The following is a 20,606-nucleotide window of genomic DNA, read 5'->3' on the forward strand; positions in this document are numbered from 1 at the left end:
ATGGTGGTCCTTATTGAACAACATATGTTATGAATAGTGAGGTTCTTAGCTAAATTTTATAGAATGTTAATAGGTATAAGCACATTGGAACAATAGTGGATATACAATAACACTACAAACAAATGTTGTAACAATCGGAATCACTGGCAAAGCTTAAATCAGTTATTGTAGATATCAAGCAAAAACACACACGCACACCAGCATAATAAAAACAGTTTGAAAAGTATTATTTAATTTATGCTCCAAAACTGACTTTGTGCCAAAATGCCACCAGAGATAGTGGCTTGGCTCAAAATGTTCAAAATATTTAGATTTTTCCAGTCTTACACCAGCATTTCATGTAAATGCACTTTCTCAAACAATGGTATAGCAATAATAACAAAATTAGGCCTGCATTTTCTAGGGTCGTAGACCTTAGAGAATCTGGCATTAATGGGGGGGGGGGTGAAGTGGGGGGTGGGCCTGCGAAAGCCGGCAGTGATTGCACCTCCACGGTGCTATCGCTGCTGGCTTTCGCACCCAATAGCGCCATCGTAAAAGGTGGTGCTATTGGGCATGCTACTGGCAGCAAAAAGGGTTTTTACCTTTTCACCACCAACGAAGTTTCCGCCGAATCCACCCCGATGATGCCCCGACTCCTCCTCTTCCAGGGCCGACTCTGCCCCGACTCCGCCCCGATCTAGCTATCGCATGCGAAAAGGGACTTTTTGCTTGTGAAAAGTCCCTTTTTGCGTGCGATACACTATGAAAATGACCTCCTTAGACTCTTATTTTATTATTAAATGAAAAAAACATTTATTAGTGTTTCAGCAAGGCAAAAGCAAAATATGAACTTATCTGAACTATGACCACATTGCTTAAAGTCAGCAAAATGTTTCTTCTGTTTTACTTTCTCAGGGCTACCTTCTATTGGAGTTATTCTAAGCTTACATTCTCATCTCACCTTATCTTTAATGGTGGTGGTAATTTTCTAAAGAGAAAGGTACCAGGTTGGGGTCAGAAGTGGTTTCCAGATTCTACTCTTTCTCAGTGCGGAAAAAGAAGCAAGTTAAAAAAGGTTCCCGATCGCAAAAAAAAAAAAAAAAAAGGTTCTAGGTCAACGACCTGATATGACCCAGCAGAAAATCCCCACTGTTCAGCTGTCTAATCATGTTTGCTGTTTTAGATTTTAACTTTTGGCTGAGCCAAACTATTTGTCCTTGTGACTGGGCAAAGTAACTAGCATTTCTTTGACTTTGTTTCAAGCCTGGGTAGTCCTTGTCAACAAGTATTCTTGCTCTAACTTTGCATACTTAATGGCTACTTTATTTTTCATGCATTGGTAAAGTTTTCTTTAAGAAAATGAGAGTTTGGGCTATAAGACAGGCTGATGAAAAAATTAAAAGAACAAATCTCTGCGATAAAGGAAGGGAAAGAGACACAGAGGAAGGAAATAACTGTTAGGTGAATAGAAAAAGCATGAATCAGGATGGCTGAGGAGAAAGTGAGGAAAACAATTGGTTTTCTGGATTGCTGCGTACAGAGAGTGACAAACAAGTGTCAAAGCCTAATTTTTCTTGATACCAACTGGAATATTTTTACAGAGTACCAACCAAAATATTTACCAATGTAAAAATAACAGACACTGTTTTCCTCATTTATCACTTTTAAAGAATAGCACTGTTACTTGTTGAACCTGCAGAATTATGTATTGAACTCTGAACTGTTTATAACTCAATAAACAAGCTACACCTAATGCCACCATAATACCCAGGCATGCTTTTTATAGAACAACTGAACAGTGAAATCTCTGCCTGATTGAGTGAGCTCTGTTAGGGCAGAATATGAGAACAATAAATCAATGAAAGGGCTATTGTACAGTTTTGCTTATCAAAGAACAACTTAAACTACTGAGAGGTAGATATTAAAAAAACCAAAGTTAGCTATCTAAATGGAAAGGTATGGTATATTCAGTCTCTTATAAGGATAAAATCTACCCAGATAAAAAAAGAGGCATTCTAGTGGTGTAATTGTGAAGAGCTACTTATCTGGCTAACTTAGGCCTAGATTTATCAAAATGCTATAAATATAGTAGAAATAGCGCCTGCAATATAAAGGGGGTGTGGTTAAGCAAATTATCCTGCATTCTTAACTTCCACAAGGTGTGCCCTATTTTTTGTTTCTTGTGCTGATTAATACAGGGTGCATTCAGGGGGGAAGAGGGGGAGAGAGATAGAGACAGAGAGAAAGATAGCGAGAGACTCAAGAACAATTTGTCACTCTATAATTTATACCACTGTAAAAGGGGGCACTTTAACTCGGAGTGGGGTTTGGAGAGGGGTAGGTTTGGGGAGGGGATGGTTTTACATACACAGGAAGAGGTACAAGCAGCAGAGTTCACATCACTGAAGATTTTCTATTGTTTGAATCCATGAAAGGTACAAGAGGAGTTGATTTGTACCATGCAGTCTCTACCTAGCTTGTTTGAAACTAGGTAGAGAGCGCATGGTACAAATTAACTCCTCTTGTACCTTTCATCAATTGAAATGTCAGAAAATCTACAGTGATGTCTACTATGCTGTTCATACCTCCTACTGTGTATATAACCCCCCCTCCTCAACTCCACTTCTAGTTAAAAGTGCCTGCTATTACCGTGGTATAAATAGCAGAGTGACATATTATTCTCTGCAGAGTCTCTCTCTCTCTTTTTCTCGCTCTCTTTCTGTGACCCTGCTAGCTGGATAAGTTATAATATTCAGTCATTTTATCCAGCTAACTTTAAACTTATCAGGGTATATTAAGCGGCACGATGCACAACGAACGAATATGCCAGCTATGTCTGAATATTGACCTCAGTATCTGAAGTTAGACTTGTACGACTGAATTAATAGAATTTCTGAATATGAACACTGAAACTGGAGAGCTCAGCTTGAGAACACTGACTCTGAATAATTAATCTGGATTCTTAGCAACCAATATGAGTATTAAAAATAAATCTTTCTAACTTCTTGTAGCTCTTTCAGGTTTTAATTTACTCTTTATTGTGTTTTCACATAATATAAAGTAAGATACTGTTGCGATCCCCCCTGCTGCTGCACTGCAGGAGGTCTCTTACCTTCCTCTGGAGGCCGCTCTGAAGCCAGGGCCTCGCCTGCGCATCATCCAGGACTTGCTCCAGGGCCTGAGAGGCCTAGCTGTGCCTGTGGCTTGCATGCCTCAGCGTTTGGACTTCCTGTTGGGCGACGCCCTTCCCTAGGGGCTGGCCCGCAGCTCTCTACCCTAGTTATAGGACCAGCGGTGGGCGGTCCTGGCAAGCTCCTCCCAGGGAGTTGCCTTCTACCTCCAGTATTTAAGGACTTTCGGTTCACTGTGTCTTGGCCTTGGATCTGAGCATTACAGTCGCCTGTAACCTAGCTGATCCAGGTCCTCCATGTTTGATGGCGCCTTGTCCTGTCTCTGCTTGATGTTCCTGATGTCCAGTGTCTCTGCCTTGATGCCTGTCTCTGACCCTGCCTAGATGTTTGTTCCTGTGCCTGCCAGCCGTAAGGGCTTCGGATGTGAGTTTCCCAGCATCGGAGTCCTGTTCGCCTGGGTCTTCCCCGCGCCCTCCTTCTCAGCGTGGTCCGCAACCAGCCTCCCAGGGCTGTGTAGGGTGCGTCTGGGACAGGGTGGTCCGTGACTCAGTCCCACGGGTGGGCTGAGTAGGGCGCCCTGATGGACAGTGCAATGTTCCCGTCCAGCCTTGTCTACAGTGTCTGCTTCAGCCTGTACCCTGATGTCTTCCTCTGCCAGCCGAGGGGGCTTCGGATGTGAGTATCCCAGCATCGGAGTTCCTACTCGCCTGGATCCTTCTAGTGTCTCGCTTCAGCCCTTGTCCTGATGTCTCCGTCTGCTTCAGCCTGCTTCTGCCCTGTCTGATGTCGTCTGTTTAAGGACTCTGTCTGCCCTCGCCTCTGTCTGGCCTGCTGCCCATTGCCGTTCCCTGCGGCAGGTCCGAAAGGGCCGGGAACAGTCGGAGGACCGTTCATTAGTCAACTTCCCCGTGTTGGCTACCATAGGCATGCAGGTCCAGCTGAGGGCCGGACTTCCTGCTTCTGTTCCTGCCTGCCTGGCTCACCATGCCTGCTCAGCTCACCTCCCACGGTGTGGCCTTGGGCTCCTCCTGGGGTCCTGCCGTGGCCCAAGGGCTCACCACCCGCCCGAGACGACCGCGCCCGCGCGCGCTCGTAACAGATACCACTTACATTGGAAAAGAGATATAGCCATATATAATAATATACATTTCCATGTACACAATTATCAATCCTGGCCAATCTTACAAAAGTAATTGAGGAGATGAAATCATAGGAGGATATCAATAACAATAACAAAAATTTCTAAGGTATCAGCTGTCTAAGTGTCTATAAACTCTTGTTTAATCCCACTTAGTGTACGTTAGGTGTTATTACAGGTATAACCCTAGCGTTTACAAACGACTTAAGTTGTTCTGGATATAAAAAAACAAAGCATTCATCCTTTCTTTTCACAATGCACTTACTTGGATATCTTAAAACAAAGGAATAGCCTAAACTTTTAACCTGTGCTCTTAACGTCAAGAATTCCCGTCTCCTTTGCTGCGTTAAACTAGCAAGGTCCGGGTATATCCTTACCTCTGCTCCATAAAATGGAGAAGAGATATTCTTAAAGAAATTTCTCATAACAATTCCCATATCTTGCACATTAGCAAAAGTAACCAGAAGGGTAGCTCTATCGCATAATTCCATGGAAGAATCCTCAAGGTATCCGGTCAAATTTTCCATAATCTCAACTTGATTTAAGGTATTAGGTTTAACCATTTGTGAGGCCTTTAGAAAATTGTGCTTTATGACACAAGGTTTTAATGTTCTAATCAGGAGCATCTCTTGAGTCTCAGAAGGTTTATAACAAACTAAAAAATAATTCCAAACCAAAATCACAACTGTTACTGTGCAAAAATATACTATTGTTATATTACTTTGTTACGGTTCTGGCCACGAGCTTTGCGGCCAGGCCCTTCCCAGACCTGCTCCCACTTCCAGAGGCCTGGTTTGCGACCTGGTTGGCGGTGTCCCCGCTGGGGCTGCCGCCGCAAGCCCTCCCATGGACGCCCAGCTCCTAGACAAGCGCGCGCACCACTTGGGCGCTTTTCTAGGCCTTTTCCCGCCAGTGGTAACTCCGCCCAACTTCTGACATCAGATGCCGCTGCCTTGATAAGCTGGCCGCGGCCATCCAGTCTTTGCCTTGCAACGGGTTAGCTTCCCGGTTTCCTGTTGCGCTGTGCCCCGGAGTGACTCGCCTTGCTTGGTCGCTCCGTTCTTGCTATAGTACCTGCCTGCTTGCTACAGTACCTGCCTGGTCCCAGCTTGCCTGCTACAGTCCCAGCCTGCCTGCTACAGTTCCTGCCTGGTTCCAGCACCCGAGTCTTGCTACAGTTCCTGCCTGGTTCCAGTACCCGAGTCCTGCTACAGTTCCTGCCTGGTTCCAGCACCCAAGTCCTCCTATAGTTCTTGCTTGGTTCCAGAACCTGAGCCCAGTTACAGTATTGCTACTGTCTTAGTCTGGTTCCAGTTACCTATCCTAATCCACAACCCGCCTAAGTCCCAGCGGCCGGGCCCCTACGGGCTCCTCCCGGGGGGGCTTCGGCTTCCAAGAGTGAAGCCACCTAAGTCCCAGCGGTTGGGCTCCTACGGGCTCCTCCTGGGGGAGTACCAGCTTCCAGGGTGAAGAGCATCTACGTCCTGCCTGAACATCTGCCTCCCGGCCTTCTATCCATTAGAGACATTGACCACCTTTCCCAGTCTCCAGCAGGTCGGCCCAAGGGTCCACTAAACAGAGACTCCCGCAACATACTTAGTACTAATTAACCTTACCTTCTGTAAATAATATTCCTCATGACTGCTTTCTCCACAAATTATTGTTACCAGTTCAAGTGATAATAATGCCAGAATAAACAATTACTTATAAATAAAACCAAATCATTCTTGGAGGCCAAAAAGTCAGCCAAATAAATTAATGTTATTATAATTATTACAATTACAAATACCAATTAGAGTATAACATACAAGTATACAGAAATTTAGATATTTGCATGTGCTTGGGATCTCAGAGTGAGGTTCTTCCGTAGTATCTTTGCAAGAATAATGCAACAGGATTTACTCCGCTGGTTGGCCAGCTGCTTTCTCTAAATTAGATACAAAGGAGTGAAATAGAATTATGTGCAGGAATGTAATCTATTGCAGTGCAGTACCTTTGCAATGAAATAAGATATATATAAAAACAGCATACATTTGCATAAGACAGCAATATTTAAATAGACCTGCATGCTGGTGAATAATTATTGCAAAATAAGTTCTTGTTTTCAGTTAAAGGCAATTATGCTCTGTATTTGTTTCCAGATGTAATTAAGGCTATTAAATGCTTTGGACTCTCACATGGGAATTTGAAACAACCAACAGGAAACACCTGTACAACACCACTTTTGCAATTATGCAACATGCATCAATCCTAAAGCCCTTGTATATTGTAGATCTTGCTAAATAGGTTGCTCTTCGCCAATGTTTACATTCAGTCAAAGCATCAAACCTTTTTGCCAAGTTCTAAAAGGGAAACACATGCGTTTCCTACACCTGTTTCTTTAGAGCCCTTCACTTTCCAAAGGTCAACACTATAGCTATTTAAATAATGATACTTGATTAAGTACTAATTAAGTTAGAATTGGCCCTCATGGACAGGTGTTTGTTACTAGGTGGTCACAACAAAGTTGCAGTTATTGCAGCAAAAAAACCCAAAAAAACCTTTTCAAAACATAATAGCATTATAAGCAACTGAAAATATTGTTTTCAGCATCGAACTATTCTATAGGCTTTATCTTTCTTCACCAAATGAGTTTGAAGGCAAAGTAAAACTGAAGTGGAACATGTTTAAAACTTAAAATTGAACTTGTTTCAATTATTGCTAGAATACATTTCTAACCGGTTTGAAACTGGCTCCAAATGCAATGGTAGAGAACGCTACACGAGGATTGTTCTGCATTCATTAGACACGAGCTTGTAAGGACATCTGGCTACACGAAGATAAAACACAACCTCAAATTCCTATAAAGTCAGTGCAAGGTTTCCCCACAAATTCAAATTCAGTGACCTGAATTAAGAAGGCAAAAGTAATTAATTTCAGTTGATTACTCTCCAGTCTTGTTTCACATCTTTTCATCTTAATTCTCCTCAACTTTCTTTTTCTTATCATCTGTCCTTTCTACTTTCTTGATCTTTCTGGTTTCTTCCCCTCCTGCATGTGCTTAATTTATGCTCATTTTGGCTCTCTAACTCCTGCACCCTGTGCCATGTTCAAGGGTTCTCAGTGCGTGTCACAGACAAGTCTGGTTTCAGGCTATTTCCAATGACTATTAATTATTTAGGTGCATTGGCATTCATAGGGTCTACAAAAGGGTTAATTTGTATAGCTTGATAGCTTGACAAATCAGAACAATTTGCAGCCCTCCAGAATCCATGACCTAGTGCCTGGAAAGTGATGTGTTAAACAGTGGTACTACTCTCAGACTCATTACTGGGACTGATTCCAGAAATATATTTACCTCTATCTTTTCCCTATATAATCTTCCCTTTGAAGTGGTCTAGTGTTTAGACTAATAAACCAGTAACTTGGGAGATATAGGATCAAATCCTGCTGCTGCCACTGACACCTTTCATGAGTGATCTTGACCAAATCAATTTGGGCTAGATGTACCAAGCTTTTTTCCTTAGCCACAGAAAAAGAAAAAAACACATTTCCTCAGGCAATGGGGGATTCAGAACTCTAACTATGCATGGCTTAGTGATAATAGAAATAATATCTCTCATGTCCCAATAAGTAATAAATTGGGTTTTGAGCTTATGCTATATCTAAAGAGTCACAAGTGAAAGGTTTTTTTTTTTATATTGTAGTGCTCTAATAATATAAGAGGTTTGCAAACTTTAGAATAAGGTTGAATGGTAGAGATATTTTGCATATAGTTCTAAGAGAATGGGGGAGCAATCAGGCTGGGTTCAAGGCTGCCCAAAAAACCTTGGTGTCTATCCCAGCCTTCAGCTGCTACCTATGTGTAGGCTGAGTTCTGGAGGAGGGAAGAAAGCTGGTCTAATGATTTCCATGCAGTTTAAATCCATACATGTCAAGAGAATAGCCATTGCTATTACTGGCATCAGTAGCATGGGATCTACTTAGTGTTTGTGTACTTGCCAGATACTTGTAGCCTGGATTGATCACTGTTGGAAACAGGATGCTGGGCTTGATGGACCCTTGGTCTGACCCAGTATGGCAATTTCTTATCTTCTTAAATTCTTAAGTCTCATGCATTAAGCGCAAGACTCAGAGATTAGGAGGGGGGGGGTCTCACAATCTCATGCTGTGATCCCCCTCCTTTCATGCATTTGGCAGCAAAATCATTAGTGTGAGCCCCTGCTGCTGGAGGCCGAAAAGAAAGAAATGCGATCTAATGGGGCTACGGCAGACCCCATCCCTCTGTGAATTGAAGAGAGAACAGGTGGGGCCATAGCAGACTCAATCTTACCACAGCCCGAAGAGAGGCCCGGTGGAACCATAATGGATCTCATCTCACCATGGCTGAAAAAGAGAGAGCCAGTAGGTTGACAGTGGACCCCATCCTGCCACTGCCTGAAGAGTGGCCTAGTGGGGCCACAGCAGACTACATCCCACCATGGCCAAAGAGAGGGAAAGGCCCTGAGAGTGTGTGTGAGACAAGTGAGAGCTTGTGTGCATGTGTGTATGTTGTATGTGTGAGAGTGAGAGCCTATGTGTGTGTGTGTATGTGTGTGTATGAGAGAGAGCCTGTGTATGTGTGTGTGTATGAGAGAGAGCCTGGGTACATGCATGTGTGTATGTGAGAGAGAGAGAGAGCCTGGGTATATATGTGTGTGTGTGTGTGTTTGTGTGTGTGTGTGTGAGAGAGAGAGAGATAGAGAAAGAAAGAGAGAGAGCATGGAGTGTGTGTGTATGGGTGAGAGAGAAAGAGTGAGAGAGAGCATGGGTGGGTGTGTATATGTTTTTCAGAGTGTGGGTGTGTGAGTGTGTATGGGTATGGAGAACGGGAGATTTTTGTTCTTAGTTTTAATTAAGACCTGTTATTTGATGTGTCTGCCTGTTTGAAATATTTTATTGGTGTTTTGTTTATTTTAGGAGTTTTTAACGATTGGATAGCATTCTTTTGACTAGTATAGTTTTACTATTATGATTGATGTTTTATATTTCTTGATTTTATTGTTTATTGAACTGAATACAGAAGTTGGGCTTTGGGTTTCCAGTTAAGTTTTTGTTTATAGGTTTCTGTTTATAGTTTATGGTGACTTTATTCTGTATATGATGTGGGTCTGCCTGTGTTCCGTATATGTGACTGAGGTGAGGTATTCTGCAGAAAGTGAAGTTCTGTGTAGGGATGTATAAGCCTGGCTTGTTCTGTTTTCCTAGTAGGAGGTGTATTGGTGTTTTAGGGCCTGGTATAATATTTCCAGTGTTGTTTTTTCATAGATGGGTTGTTACTGTTTGAGAGCTGGCAGTTAATGCTGTTTTGTTTCTAATGGCTTCAGTTTTAGGGTCTGGCAGCTAAGACTTAATGCCTAAAAAATGCAGAGTAATGCATTTAGGCTGCAAAAACCATAGGAAGAGGTACAGTATTGAAGGTGAAATTCTTCTAAGTGTAACCCTTTGCTGGGGTTGTGTTGGTTCCCCTAGGGTCATAAAGGATTTTATTGGTCAGTGCTGATCTGGCCATCCTTCCCCTGCTCCCTGCACTTCCCAGGGAGTGGGCTCTTTCTGTGGGGGAAGAGGAAATACTCTGTGGCCCAGGTGACAAAGTGTTCCTCCTGATGCATGTGCAACTTCCTGGTGTGGTATTGTCATCAAGGAAACACAGACTAGACTCCGACTGGGTGTTCAAATCATATTTATTGATCATTTCCAAAAGGTCAATCATGGTCCCACAATCATTCAATAAATGAAACTGTACAGCTGAACTATTTACAGGGTATCTCTGCTGGGGTGCTGGTATCCATCTCTCCGGCTCCTGGGAAGGAGCTTGCCACTGCCTAATCATCTGTGCAACAGCCCAGTAGGGGGGAGAATCCTAGTGGGGGGATCCCACGCCATGAAATGATCCTACCTGAGTCCAAAGCTCAGTCTGAAGCCCACAGCCTGTGCCCCAATCCCTTTGAGGTGGAGATTTGATTGGGAGTCTCCCAAGGCTTGTTGATACGTCCTTGACGGACCTCTTAGGGAGAGAGGCCAGATGTTCCAGTTTAGCTCACAGCTCTCTATCTCCTTTACCAGGTTGTGCAGAGGGGTGGGGAAAACCTCCACATGAACAAAAAGAGGGGAAATCCATAGTCTCTATCTAAAATATCTCATGCTGTTTGGTGCTGTCACTGGTCTTGCTTCCTCTAAGGAGTAGAGGGGGTTGCTCACAGGTCTCCCCTGCTTTCAGGGTTAGAGAGGGTTGCTCCTTTCTCAAGGCACAGGGGGTTCCCCAGAATAAGAAAACTTATCAAAAGCTACAAAAACTTCACTCTCTACACAAGGGAGGCAGACCCTTTCAGGAAGGGAGTTTACTGATAAGAGATCTCCTCTAAATGCAAGAAAAATACCAAGATGGGTTAGTAGGCCCAACTCAGAAGGGAGAAAAGGAAAACACCACACCTTACTCCTCAAAACCTAACTCAAACTGAAAAACTCTCTACCACGCTTTGCCAAGAATTTTTCTGGGTTTTGCCATTGCTTTATCTACCTGTTTGGCCATCTTAAGATAGTCAGATGCAATCACCCCCAGATCTCGCTTTTCTTTCATACTTATGTGACCAACCCTTTGGTTGGTCACTAGATGGCACAGCTCCCTTACCACCTAGACTAGTCACATCTTGAAATGTCCATTCTCTTCAGTCTCACCACTGAGCTGACTGTATTGGCTATCCCAGGGCCATCTAGTGACCAAGCAAAGGGTTGGTCACATAAATATGAAAGAAAAGTGAGATTTGGGGGTGATTGCATCTGATTATCTTAAGATGGCCAAACAGGTGAATAAAGCAATGGCAAAACCCAGAAAAATTATTGGCTGCATAAGGAGAGGAATTGTCAGCAGAGAAAGGGAGATGATAATGCTACTGTATTGGTCCCTGGTGAGACCTCTTTTGGAATGATGTGCACAGTTCCGGAGAATGCAGAAATAAGGAAATAAACCAGTTTGAATCAGTCCAGAGGGTGGGTACTAAAATGGACAGTGGTCTAAAGCATATGGGGGTAGACTTAAAGATCTAAACATGTATATCCTAGAACAGGGATGGTGAACTCCAGTCCTCGAGGGCTGCAAACAGGCCAGGTATTCAGGATATTCACAATGAATATGCATGAGAAAGATCTACATGTACTGCCTCCATTGGATGCAAATATTTCTCATGCATGCTCATTGTGGATATGATGAAAACTTAGCCTGTTTGTGGCCCTCGAGGACTGGAGTTTGCCATCTCTGCCCTAGAGGAAAGGTGAGATAGGGGACACATGCTAGAGACATTTAAATATCTCAAAGGTTTCTGTGCACAGGAAGCTAGCCTCTTTAAATGGAAAGGAGGCTCTAGAATGAGATGAGATTGAAAGGGAATAGACTCAGAAGTAATCTTAGGAAATCTTTTTTTATAGAGAGGACAGTGGATGCATGGAACAGTCTCTCAGTGGAGTGGTGGAAACAAAAACGGTATCTGAAGTCAAGAAAGCATGGCATAAATACAGGAGATCTCTGAGGGAGAGATGGAAATTGTAGGGTGAATGGCAGACTAGATGGGCCATGTTGTCGTTTTCTGCCATCATGTTTCTATATTTGGTATGGGAGGTTTACTGTACTGCAATTGAAATTGTTTATTCATGGTTTTCTGAGGGCCAAGCCCATATCCAATACGTATCAATATAGGCCTAATGCCATGTGGGTTCCAAGTATCTTCTTTTGATTTTTTGAAGGGTTTTCTGGTTGATACCACAGCAGTGCATGTAAATATGTATAATATACATGTTTTAAATTATATTTTTTACCTCAGAAGACTGTACTTAGATTTTATATGAAAAAGGACAACAGTTCAAAAATACATAATTTTTAATTGTGTGTGGAGAGGACTGTGGGGTAGAGTTCAAGGTTGTAAGTTTCGCTTATGATGTCTAATACCCTTGTACCAGCTGTGGTTGAGAGTCATACACAGAAAGCACCAATGAAAAAAAGAGGAGGTCATAGCATTGCCTATAGCCATACACAGGTAGAGACAGGAAACCAAGATCAGGAGACTGGGAGCTAGCCTACAATCTCATTCAATTGAGTGGTAAATCTCAGTCATTGGGAGGGACCGTGCTTGGCATCCCAATTTTTATTTTATTTATTTATTTATAACTTTTATATACCGGCATTCGTAAAAAAAACCATCATGTTGGTTTACAGACAACTGAGAAAGGAAATTACAATGATAGATGGAGGAAGGATAGGAAGTTAAAAGGTGACAACTTTACTGTAGAGCCAATAAAACATATGGATGGAAATTACCCGCTGTGGGTGGTTTCACTGCCATGTGAGAATGTGACTAAGAAGGGGGAGATGGGTGTGTATTATAAATGGAGCAGGAACATACGTTCCTTCCTTCTTTCTTAGCACACTGCAACCAGCCACTCTCCTATCTGCCATATTGTAATTATTTCATTATGAGTTTATTATTTCAGCTTGTACTAGGGGCATGCTCTCTCTTCCAGCCATGGTGAGATGGGGGTCGACAATGGCCTCGCTGAATGAGTCCACTGCAGCCCCAACTGGTAGAATACACAAGCTATTTTTGTATAGGGCAGTCTGAATGACCAGAATGATCAGTACTGGGATACCTGGGGAGCCACTGTTAAGACTGGTGCAGTGTCACCTTGCATGGGTCTTCAGTTGGAGTGTGGCACAAACCCAAAGAGTAGAGGTATCTAGTTAACCTTGTTATGATTACGTGTGTTTTGGTGGATCCTTGGGTGCTGTGGAGATGACCATGCCCACAGGGAGGAGCCCCGTGAGGAGCCACAGCACTGGGCTAGACTCGTACTACACAAAACACAGGATAGTTCTTTATTAGACAGTTTGAAGAGAGCCACCAGAGGTGGCAGTAGTGGGGCAGTCTGTAGTTGCAGTCTCAGGGACCTCAGCAGAGGAAGCCCTTCTCTCCTTGATGATGTCAAGAGGTTCTGCAGCAGGTCTCCCAGCAAGGAGATACTGTGGATGAGATAGACTGAGAGTTAGAGTACACACTAGGTGTTTGCCATTGATATGCGATTCCACCAGGTATGTTGTAGAAGGTACAGGCACCGAGGCAGGGAGAGCAGGTCCTCGAGAAGCGAATACCTGTTCCCTGTAAGGCACCTGAAATAAAGCAGAGGGCCCCCGAGGAGCAGGTACCCAGGTTAGCAATTACCCCAAAGGGCAAAGAGAGAGCTTCCTGCAGCAGCATGGAAGTGGCAGAGTAGCGTAGACAGGAACAGATTCGAGTCCTTGCTAACTCGATGAGCTAGCAAATTAGTGAAGGTAATATGATGTCAGCATGAGGGAACGCCCTTGAGATTTGCGCCAAGGTTGGTACAAAGACGAGGGTTGCGTGCGTGCGCACACCCTAGTAGGTACCTGGGAGGAGCAATGGCGGGAGGCTGCACCATAGCCGTTCCAGGGACGCCAGAGAGGTTGGCTTGTAGACGCGGCGGTAGCCATCTTTCCCAGGTAAGCGGGAGGAGCCGTGAATAAGGTGAGGCAAATGGGGCGAAGCCATCTAGGACCAACGGACGCAACAGACCTTTGCTAGCAGGTTGAATGGCCTGTGTGTTGTTCACTTTGCTGGGGTATGGTAGATGGGCTAGTAGAGAAAATGGGATGTTTGTTGAATTTGGCTTGGATTTTGTTATTTATAAGGGAATCTAGTAAGAACCTATGTAAAAGAGGATGGGTGCAAGATAAAAGCTGGACAGTGTAGGCTGCCGCTGTTATGGTTTATTACATAAATTGATTTAATAATATACATTAACCTGAAGGTTCGTAGTGCATTGCCAAATCTGTTCACTAACTACGGAGTTTCTCAGGCAGACAATATCTTTTGTGTACTCATCTCCTTGGATTATGTATTTAAATAGGGGATAGTTTGAAAACTGATAGAAAAGTGTGTATTAATTTAAAATTGCTGTGATGTCTTGTACTGTGTACAGTACTGCATATAATGAAGAGGTCCTTTTATGTGATGTTGGAAACTGAGAAACGTTTTGTAGACTTCCTGCACGTAGATGTCTCCAAGAAACGTGTACTGACATCATTAATTTGTTTATGGCTTGTCTGTTAGCAAAGAGGTCAAATTCTTCCCTGAGTTTAGTAGTATCATCAGTGCTTTATAATTTACATTTTTACTTCCTCATAATGGGTGCTTGGTAAATGATGCAGAATACAAGTTGGAAGTGGAGATGGGTGTTTTGCTGTGAATTTGAGAACTGAGATTTACGAGCAATTGAAATCAGAGCTGATAAACACTAAGCAGCTAAGTTCTTTAGAACTTTGTATAAATGTTTCTAATTGAAGGCAATAACCAAAATAGTTTCATACAGTGTTAAATTTTTCTATATTTAAATTCTGTTTAGAGGTGCTTGGACTCCTGTGATCATTGTGGTAATTAAGTAAGGTCTAGATTTGCTAAGATAAACTTTCATCATTTGTATATAACAGCTGTTGCTGATTCAGAAGATACATTCAGTCTTACAATGTTTCAGCTTACAGTACTTTTACATTAGTAAGCAGTCAAGTTTATTTTTTTACTGTGTTTTATCTGTTGATATTCCTAGCTTCCTGGAAAGAGGATTCTCACATGTTCTCTTTAAATGTTTAAGGTAGCTAATTAAAAATATATATAACTCGTATATGCTGTTTGATTAAAATTTAAGTTACAAACTTGGCAAACAGTTTTTTTTTTCAATAAAACAACAAAATTAAATGAATACTAATTTATTATTTTATGCATAAAACTATGACTCAGGCTAATAGCAGAAGGATACACTTTTTATATTGATCTGTGTTAAACAAGGAGCTTTTGTGATTGTCCCAAGTCAGATGGATATTGTAAGATTCTGTGTTTGGTGTAAGAAAGTGGGGTTTGTGGATTCCCAGGGGTCTGCAAGACAATTCCAGGTGGTCCTCCAGAAAGGATGCAAGAAAGTTTAACTAGGGAGAAAATGAGTGAGCTGTTGCTGCTTATGAATAGTTGAACTACTGCCATAGGCAAGGCCAGAGAAAGTGGGGCTTAGTATGGCCTCAGAAACTTCACCCCACATTGCTGCAGACTGGGAGGAGGAGGGACAGAGAGGGGATGTTCATGTTCATTAGAAGCCTCAAATTGCACTGCCGATTGTTTAGTGGATGTCGAGAAGAGATGGACCAATTGTAAACTCCACCACTGCACTTTGTGAGGATGTGGAGAAGAGAGGAGCAGACCGCAGCTCTCAGAACCTTTGCAGCCTCTACCGCACAATGAAGAAAGTTGGTTTATCACAGCAGCAAGAAACATTTGCCACTGCTGCCACATGCTCTACCACTGGCCTAAAAGAGAGAGAGGAGAGGAGAGCTGCACCAGAAAAGTAAGTAGAATGGCTCAAAGGAAGAAAGGAGGAAATGGGTTTGGCGTTGGCAGAATGAGGGGAAAGACAGAGGGGAGTAGGAATGAAGAAATAAAAGGAAGATAAAGAGGGGAACAGGAATCCACGATTGACTTGGTTAAGGAGAGCAAAAGTGGATGACAGCTTATCAGAGGAGATAAGGAGAGGATCCCCAGGAATCACACTGGACTACAGGTAGAAAGAGAGGGAGGGATGTAATGCCACCATGGTCCAGAAGGGAAGAAGGGAAAGATGACCACCAGGGATCAAGGAGGAGAGGGGACGAGAGAACAGGCAGGTTTGGCTATGACATTAAATCCAAAAATTATTTAGTAGGACACACAGATAAACATGGAGCTTTCTTCTCATTGCGAAGCGGGCAATTGTTTTGCTTTTTCTAAAATCTAAATTACTTTGGGACTATCATTTTCTGTTTGTGTTTATAAGAATCATAAAAGACAGAAATAAAGTATTAAAGAAAAGCAGGCTGAAAGGGGTCAATTTTCAGGGAGAGTAAGTTTCTAAACTTTTTATGTGGGTAACTACCTGCTTACCCACATAAAAAGGCCTTTTGAAAATTGCTATTCCCCACCACTGAGGGTAAAAGTACCTGTGCTGTGAGCAGCATGCACACTTATATCTGCAGGGAGGGGGGTAGTGGGGGAAGAAAGGAGCAGAACTAGGTTGGGGGAGGGAAAGTAAATGCAGATATTTAATGTTGCAATCTTCATGCATACTTTCATGCATGTGATTCAAACAAAAAAAAGTACACAAGAACAAAAATACTGACTTTCCCCTGCCGGCCCAAGGTTTCAAAAGGAATCCCTGCCGGTAATTTCCCTTTGAAAATTAGATTGTAGGATTGCAGGTACTAGTGCTAACTTTCTAACAGGTTGCACCAAATTGCCAACCTGCAACTTTCTTTTTAAATTTTTTTCCTTTTCCCCATTGCAGCTGGATTGGAAGGTGGAATGGCTTCAACCTTCAATTATGAGGGCAATTTTTAAATAGCCTTGTAAATTGCCCTCTCTATGTATTCAGTTTAGATCGAAGTTTTATATATTATGAATCAATCTGAAGTGCATATCATTTCTTTTGTTCTGGCATGCAGAAATTAAAGAGAAGTGTGTGGGGGTCTGTGAAACATTTTGAAGCTGAAAAGGAGGTCTCTGAAAGTTCGGGAACCCCTGCTCTAAGACATTTTCCACTGCATAGTAGTAAGCAGGAAGCTCTGTGGTCAAGGGACCCATTTCCTCAGAGGATAGAAATCCGTTTCTGTTTCAATCCTCCAGCATTCATTTTTAATATACTAATGAGAATTTCTTCTGAAAAGAAACTGGAAAATGAGTGCACATTCTTCTTTCTAAACCTATCACACCTAAACTGTTTACAAAGATGAATTGTGACCTTGAAAATTTAAATTGACCTCCATGTGTTCAAACTTAGGGCCTGTTTTACAAAAACTTTTTTCCTATTCTGTGTCTATGGGCAAAATGATTAGTAAACTGTAAACCCTTTGGGAAGGGGGAGGCATAAAAATGGACTTGATCCACCCTCCTTCAGGCCAGTGAAACATTAGTTTGACCAAACAGGTGAATAAAAACAACCATTCCCTAAGTTTCAAAATATTCACTGAGAGGCCCTATGTATCTCAAAGAAACTGAATGAGCATCCAGACCAATACATTATTGGTTTCATTATGATATGAATGAACCTCATTATTCCTTTTTGGGTATGTAAAGTCACTTTGCTGAGATTACTATCATGTGGAATAGGGCAGTGGAATTAATTGGAGCATACTCATAGCCTAAATTCAGCATAAAGTAAGTGAAACAGGCCAGAATTACTTGCCCAAACTTCAGTCAGCACACTGCCTCATTTAAGTATGTTCTCAAGCACTTATATTTCCCTTTTCCATAGGAAACAATGGGAGAAGCAAGAAAATGAAAACACAAATAGAAAACATGTAAGCTCCCAACATAAAGTTACTCAGCACAAGAGCCTGCATTAATGGAAAGTTAGAGCAAAATAAAAATAAAAATAAAACTACTCCCATATATCCATCTTCACGTTAATTGCTTAGCCCTCTCCAAGTGTTCAAGAAGATGAAACACTGACTGCTCAGATGGCAATTAACACCTTTGTCTACTCTCTTACACAGCATTCCACCCCTCCAAAGACTTCACAGTCTACAACACCATTATACAGAGCAACTAGACACAAGGATAGGGGTAGTGGGAAATGGAAGCTCATCTGCTTCACAGATGAATGCCAAGAACTTTACTGAGAGGGACATCATTTGAAACACAGAGAAAGAGAAGGAGATCACATGCCCAAATTCCAAAGCTACAAAAATAACATGTCCACTACCTTTCACATTTTTTATCAGCTATGCAAGGATTAAATGTGTGCAGGCAAATTGAAGTCTAACTTCTTCTAATTGAATTTCTGGATGGCTCTAGTTCATCAAGAAAATCTGTTAGATTTTTCTCTAGCAGTTCTGGGGAAAATCTGAAGTGGATCCAATTCAATGAAATTGGCCTTGTATTTCCCTAAAATCTGAAGCGACTCCAAAGATTCAACACAAAATCCCTCAAATCTGCTGAAACTCCTTAGCAAGTTCAAAATGCATTAGAGAATGTATTCAGCTAATCAAAACACCTGAAATGTTTGGAGGTTTTGTGAATATAGAGGAAATCTGCAGATTATCCATCAAATATATATTTGAAAGTTTGGACCATTTCTACAAATTATACCACTGATGCTCCACATAGCTCAATCTGCCTATTATGGGGCCTATGCACTAAAGCCTAGCATGCCCACTCTGACCACTTCGTATGCACAAAAAATAACATGCTATGTATGAGGGCTTTAGTATGCATGCTAAACTGGTTTGAAAAGAAATGAGCAGGTATGCAAAAAGTGTGCATAAGAACATGTAAGTGAAAGAACATCAATTAAAAAATAAGGCATTAGCAGATGTGTGCTGCTGAATAACATAACATGCTCTCCTTCCTGCACTATTTAACTCAAACTTGCTAAGGCCTAAAATGTAATACCTGCCTTGGAGCAGGTGTTAATTTTTTAGCATTCATGCTATTAAAAAGATTTTGTATAGAGAACAATCAGAGAGTGAGGGAGATAGGAAAATGAGACAAAAAACACTAACACACTTAACCATTTAAAAAAATGTACACATTTAGTAAGACAAGAAAATGCATTTTCAAACAAAATGTTCACTAATGAAAACTTTTTAATATACTGTCGTACCCTGCATAGTGCAGAATGTGCAGTATTGTAATTATTGCAAATAAAGACTCATCTCATATGATTCAATTGAATACCATGATTGCGCTGAAATAATTGCCTGTATATGTTCTTTGTTCTGCATGTTCCAAAAAGGTCTAAATAGTCTGCAAGACATGTTTTGAAGACCAGGTTGCAGCTTTTCGGCCGTATGTTCTTCAAAGAAGGCATTAAATGGAAACTTAGAGGGATAGGCAGGAAGCAGCCTCTTCCCACCCAAGGTTGAATGCATCTATCTAGCCTTTCCTACTCTAGCCTGTGGCCCTCTGAGATAGCCGCTCCTTTGTGGTATGGAAGGAGAGCATGCCATGGAATCAGGGGAGTATCTTTAGGAAACAGGGCACATGGTGATTCTGTCAGTCACCTGAACTTGTTTTACTGGCTTATGACAATGGCCATTGTTGTCATTGTTACAGTTAGTCTGTGCTGTGCTGTGTCATAGCCGTATGCCGTCTAAAGCTTTAGTTCCATTGCTGCCCCAGCACTACAGGGAACACATAGAGAGGGATGGTTGGATGCAATTGTCCTTCTGAATCAGGACTGGCAGACTTTTCACTCTGGTATCAATGGGATAGATGTGTCAGGCTTGGCCAAGGCCCATTCTGATGCCAGTCAAAGTTTGGGGTTTATATGATGGTCCCCTTAACATTATTATTGTGATTATTGGTGGATACGTCTTTTTTTTTTATCGGTTATTACATCATATTGCCTTTTAAGGCTTTTTCTATATTATAGTCATTTCTTCTTTGGAACTGTGATATAAATTTGTTTTTCCTCTCCTATAAATCTCTTCCCTTCTTTCACCTCCTTTCCTGCAATCCAAATACTATCCTGCTTCTGCCCTCAGCATTAACAACTGTGTCTAGGCTTACTTTTATATAGGTTTGCAGTAAGGGGGTTGAACCATGATGAAAAAAGCATTGTGCATGCTTAGTTTAGTATGTACATGCTATTTTACATACAGGTGCTATTAGCTTATAGAAGCTGTCATGGAATGTGAGCCCTTGGCCGTGGCGAGGTTGATTCAGCCTGGCAGCTGAACCCATTATGCTGACAGTAGGTGGAATTACTCTTTCTAGGACAAGATTTAGGCTTTACCTACACCAGCCCATTCCTCGCAAGCCCCTAGGGCAAGGCCAGTCCTAGATGCTCTTGAGTTTGGCCGGATCCATCAGGAAACCCTGGTTCGACACGATGTACCCTAAAAGGGGAAGGGATTCCTTTTCAAAAAGGCATTTCTCGGATTTAGTGTAGAGGCGATTCTCTCTAAGATGCTGTAAAACTTGGGACACATCCTGGTGGTGAGCGTCCAAGGTTTTGGAGTAAATTAGAATGTCGTCAAGATATACGACAATGCAATGGTAGAGGAGTTCGCGGAAGATTTCATTCATGAAATTTTGGAAGACAGCAGGCACATTGCTGAGACCGAATGGCATTACCCGATATTCGTAATAACGACCATCGCGAGTGTTAAATGCTGTCTTCCACAGGTCAAGGGTAGCGCCGGCGCCATTTCTACAACGCACGGAGGTCCGAGAGTAAAAGATCACACCGGGACCCTTTCTCTGGACCCCAGGTAATTTAAGGCATTTTGGGGGGGGGGTTCGGGAGGG

Source organism: Rhinatrema bivittatum, chromosome 5, assembly GCF_901001135.1.
Source record: "Rhinatrema bivittatum chromosome 5, aRhiBiv1.1, whole genome shotgun sequence".
Taxonomy (NCBI): Eukaryota; Metazoa; Chordata; class Amphibia; order Gymnophiona; family Rhinatrematidae; genus Rhinatrema; species Rhinatrema bivittatum.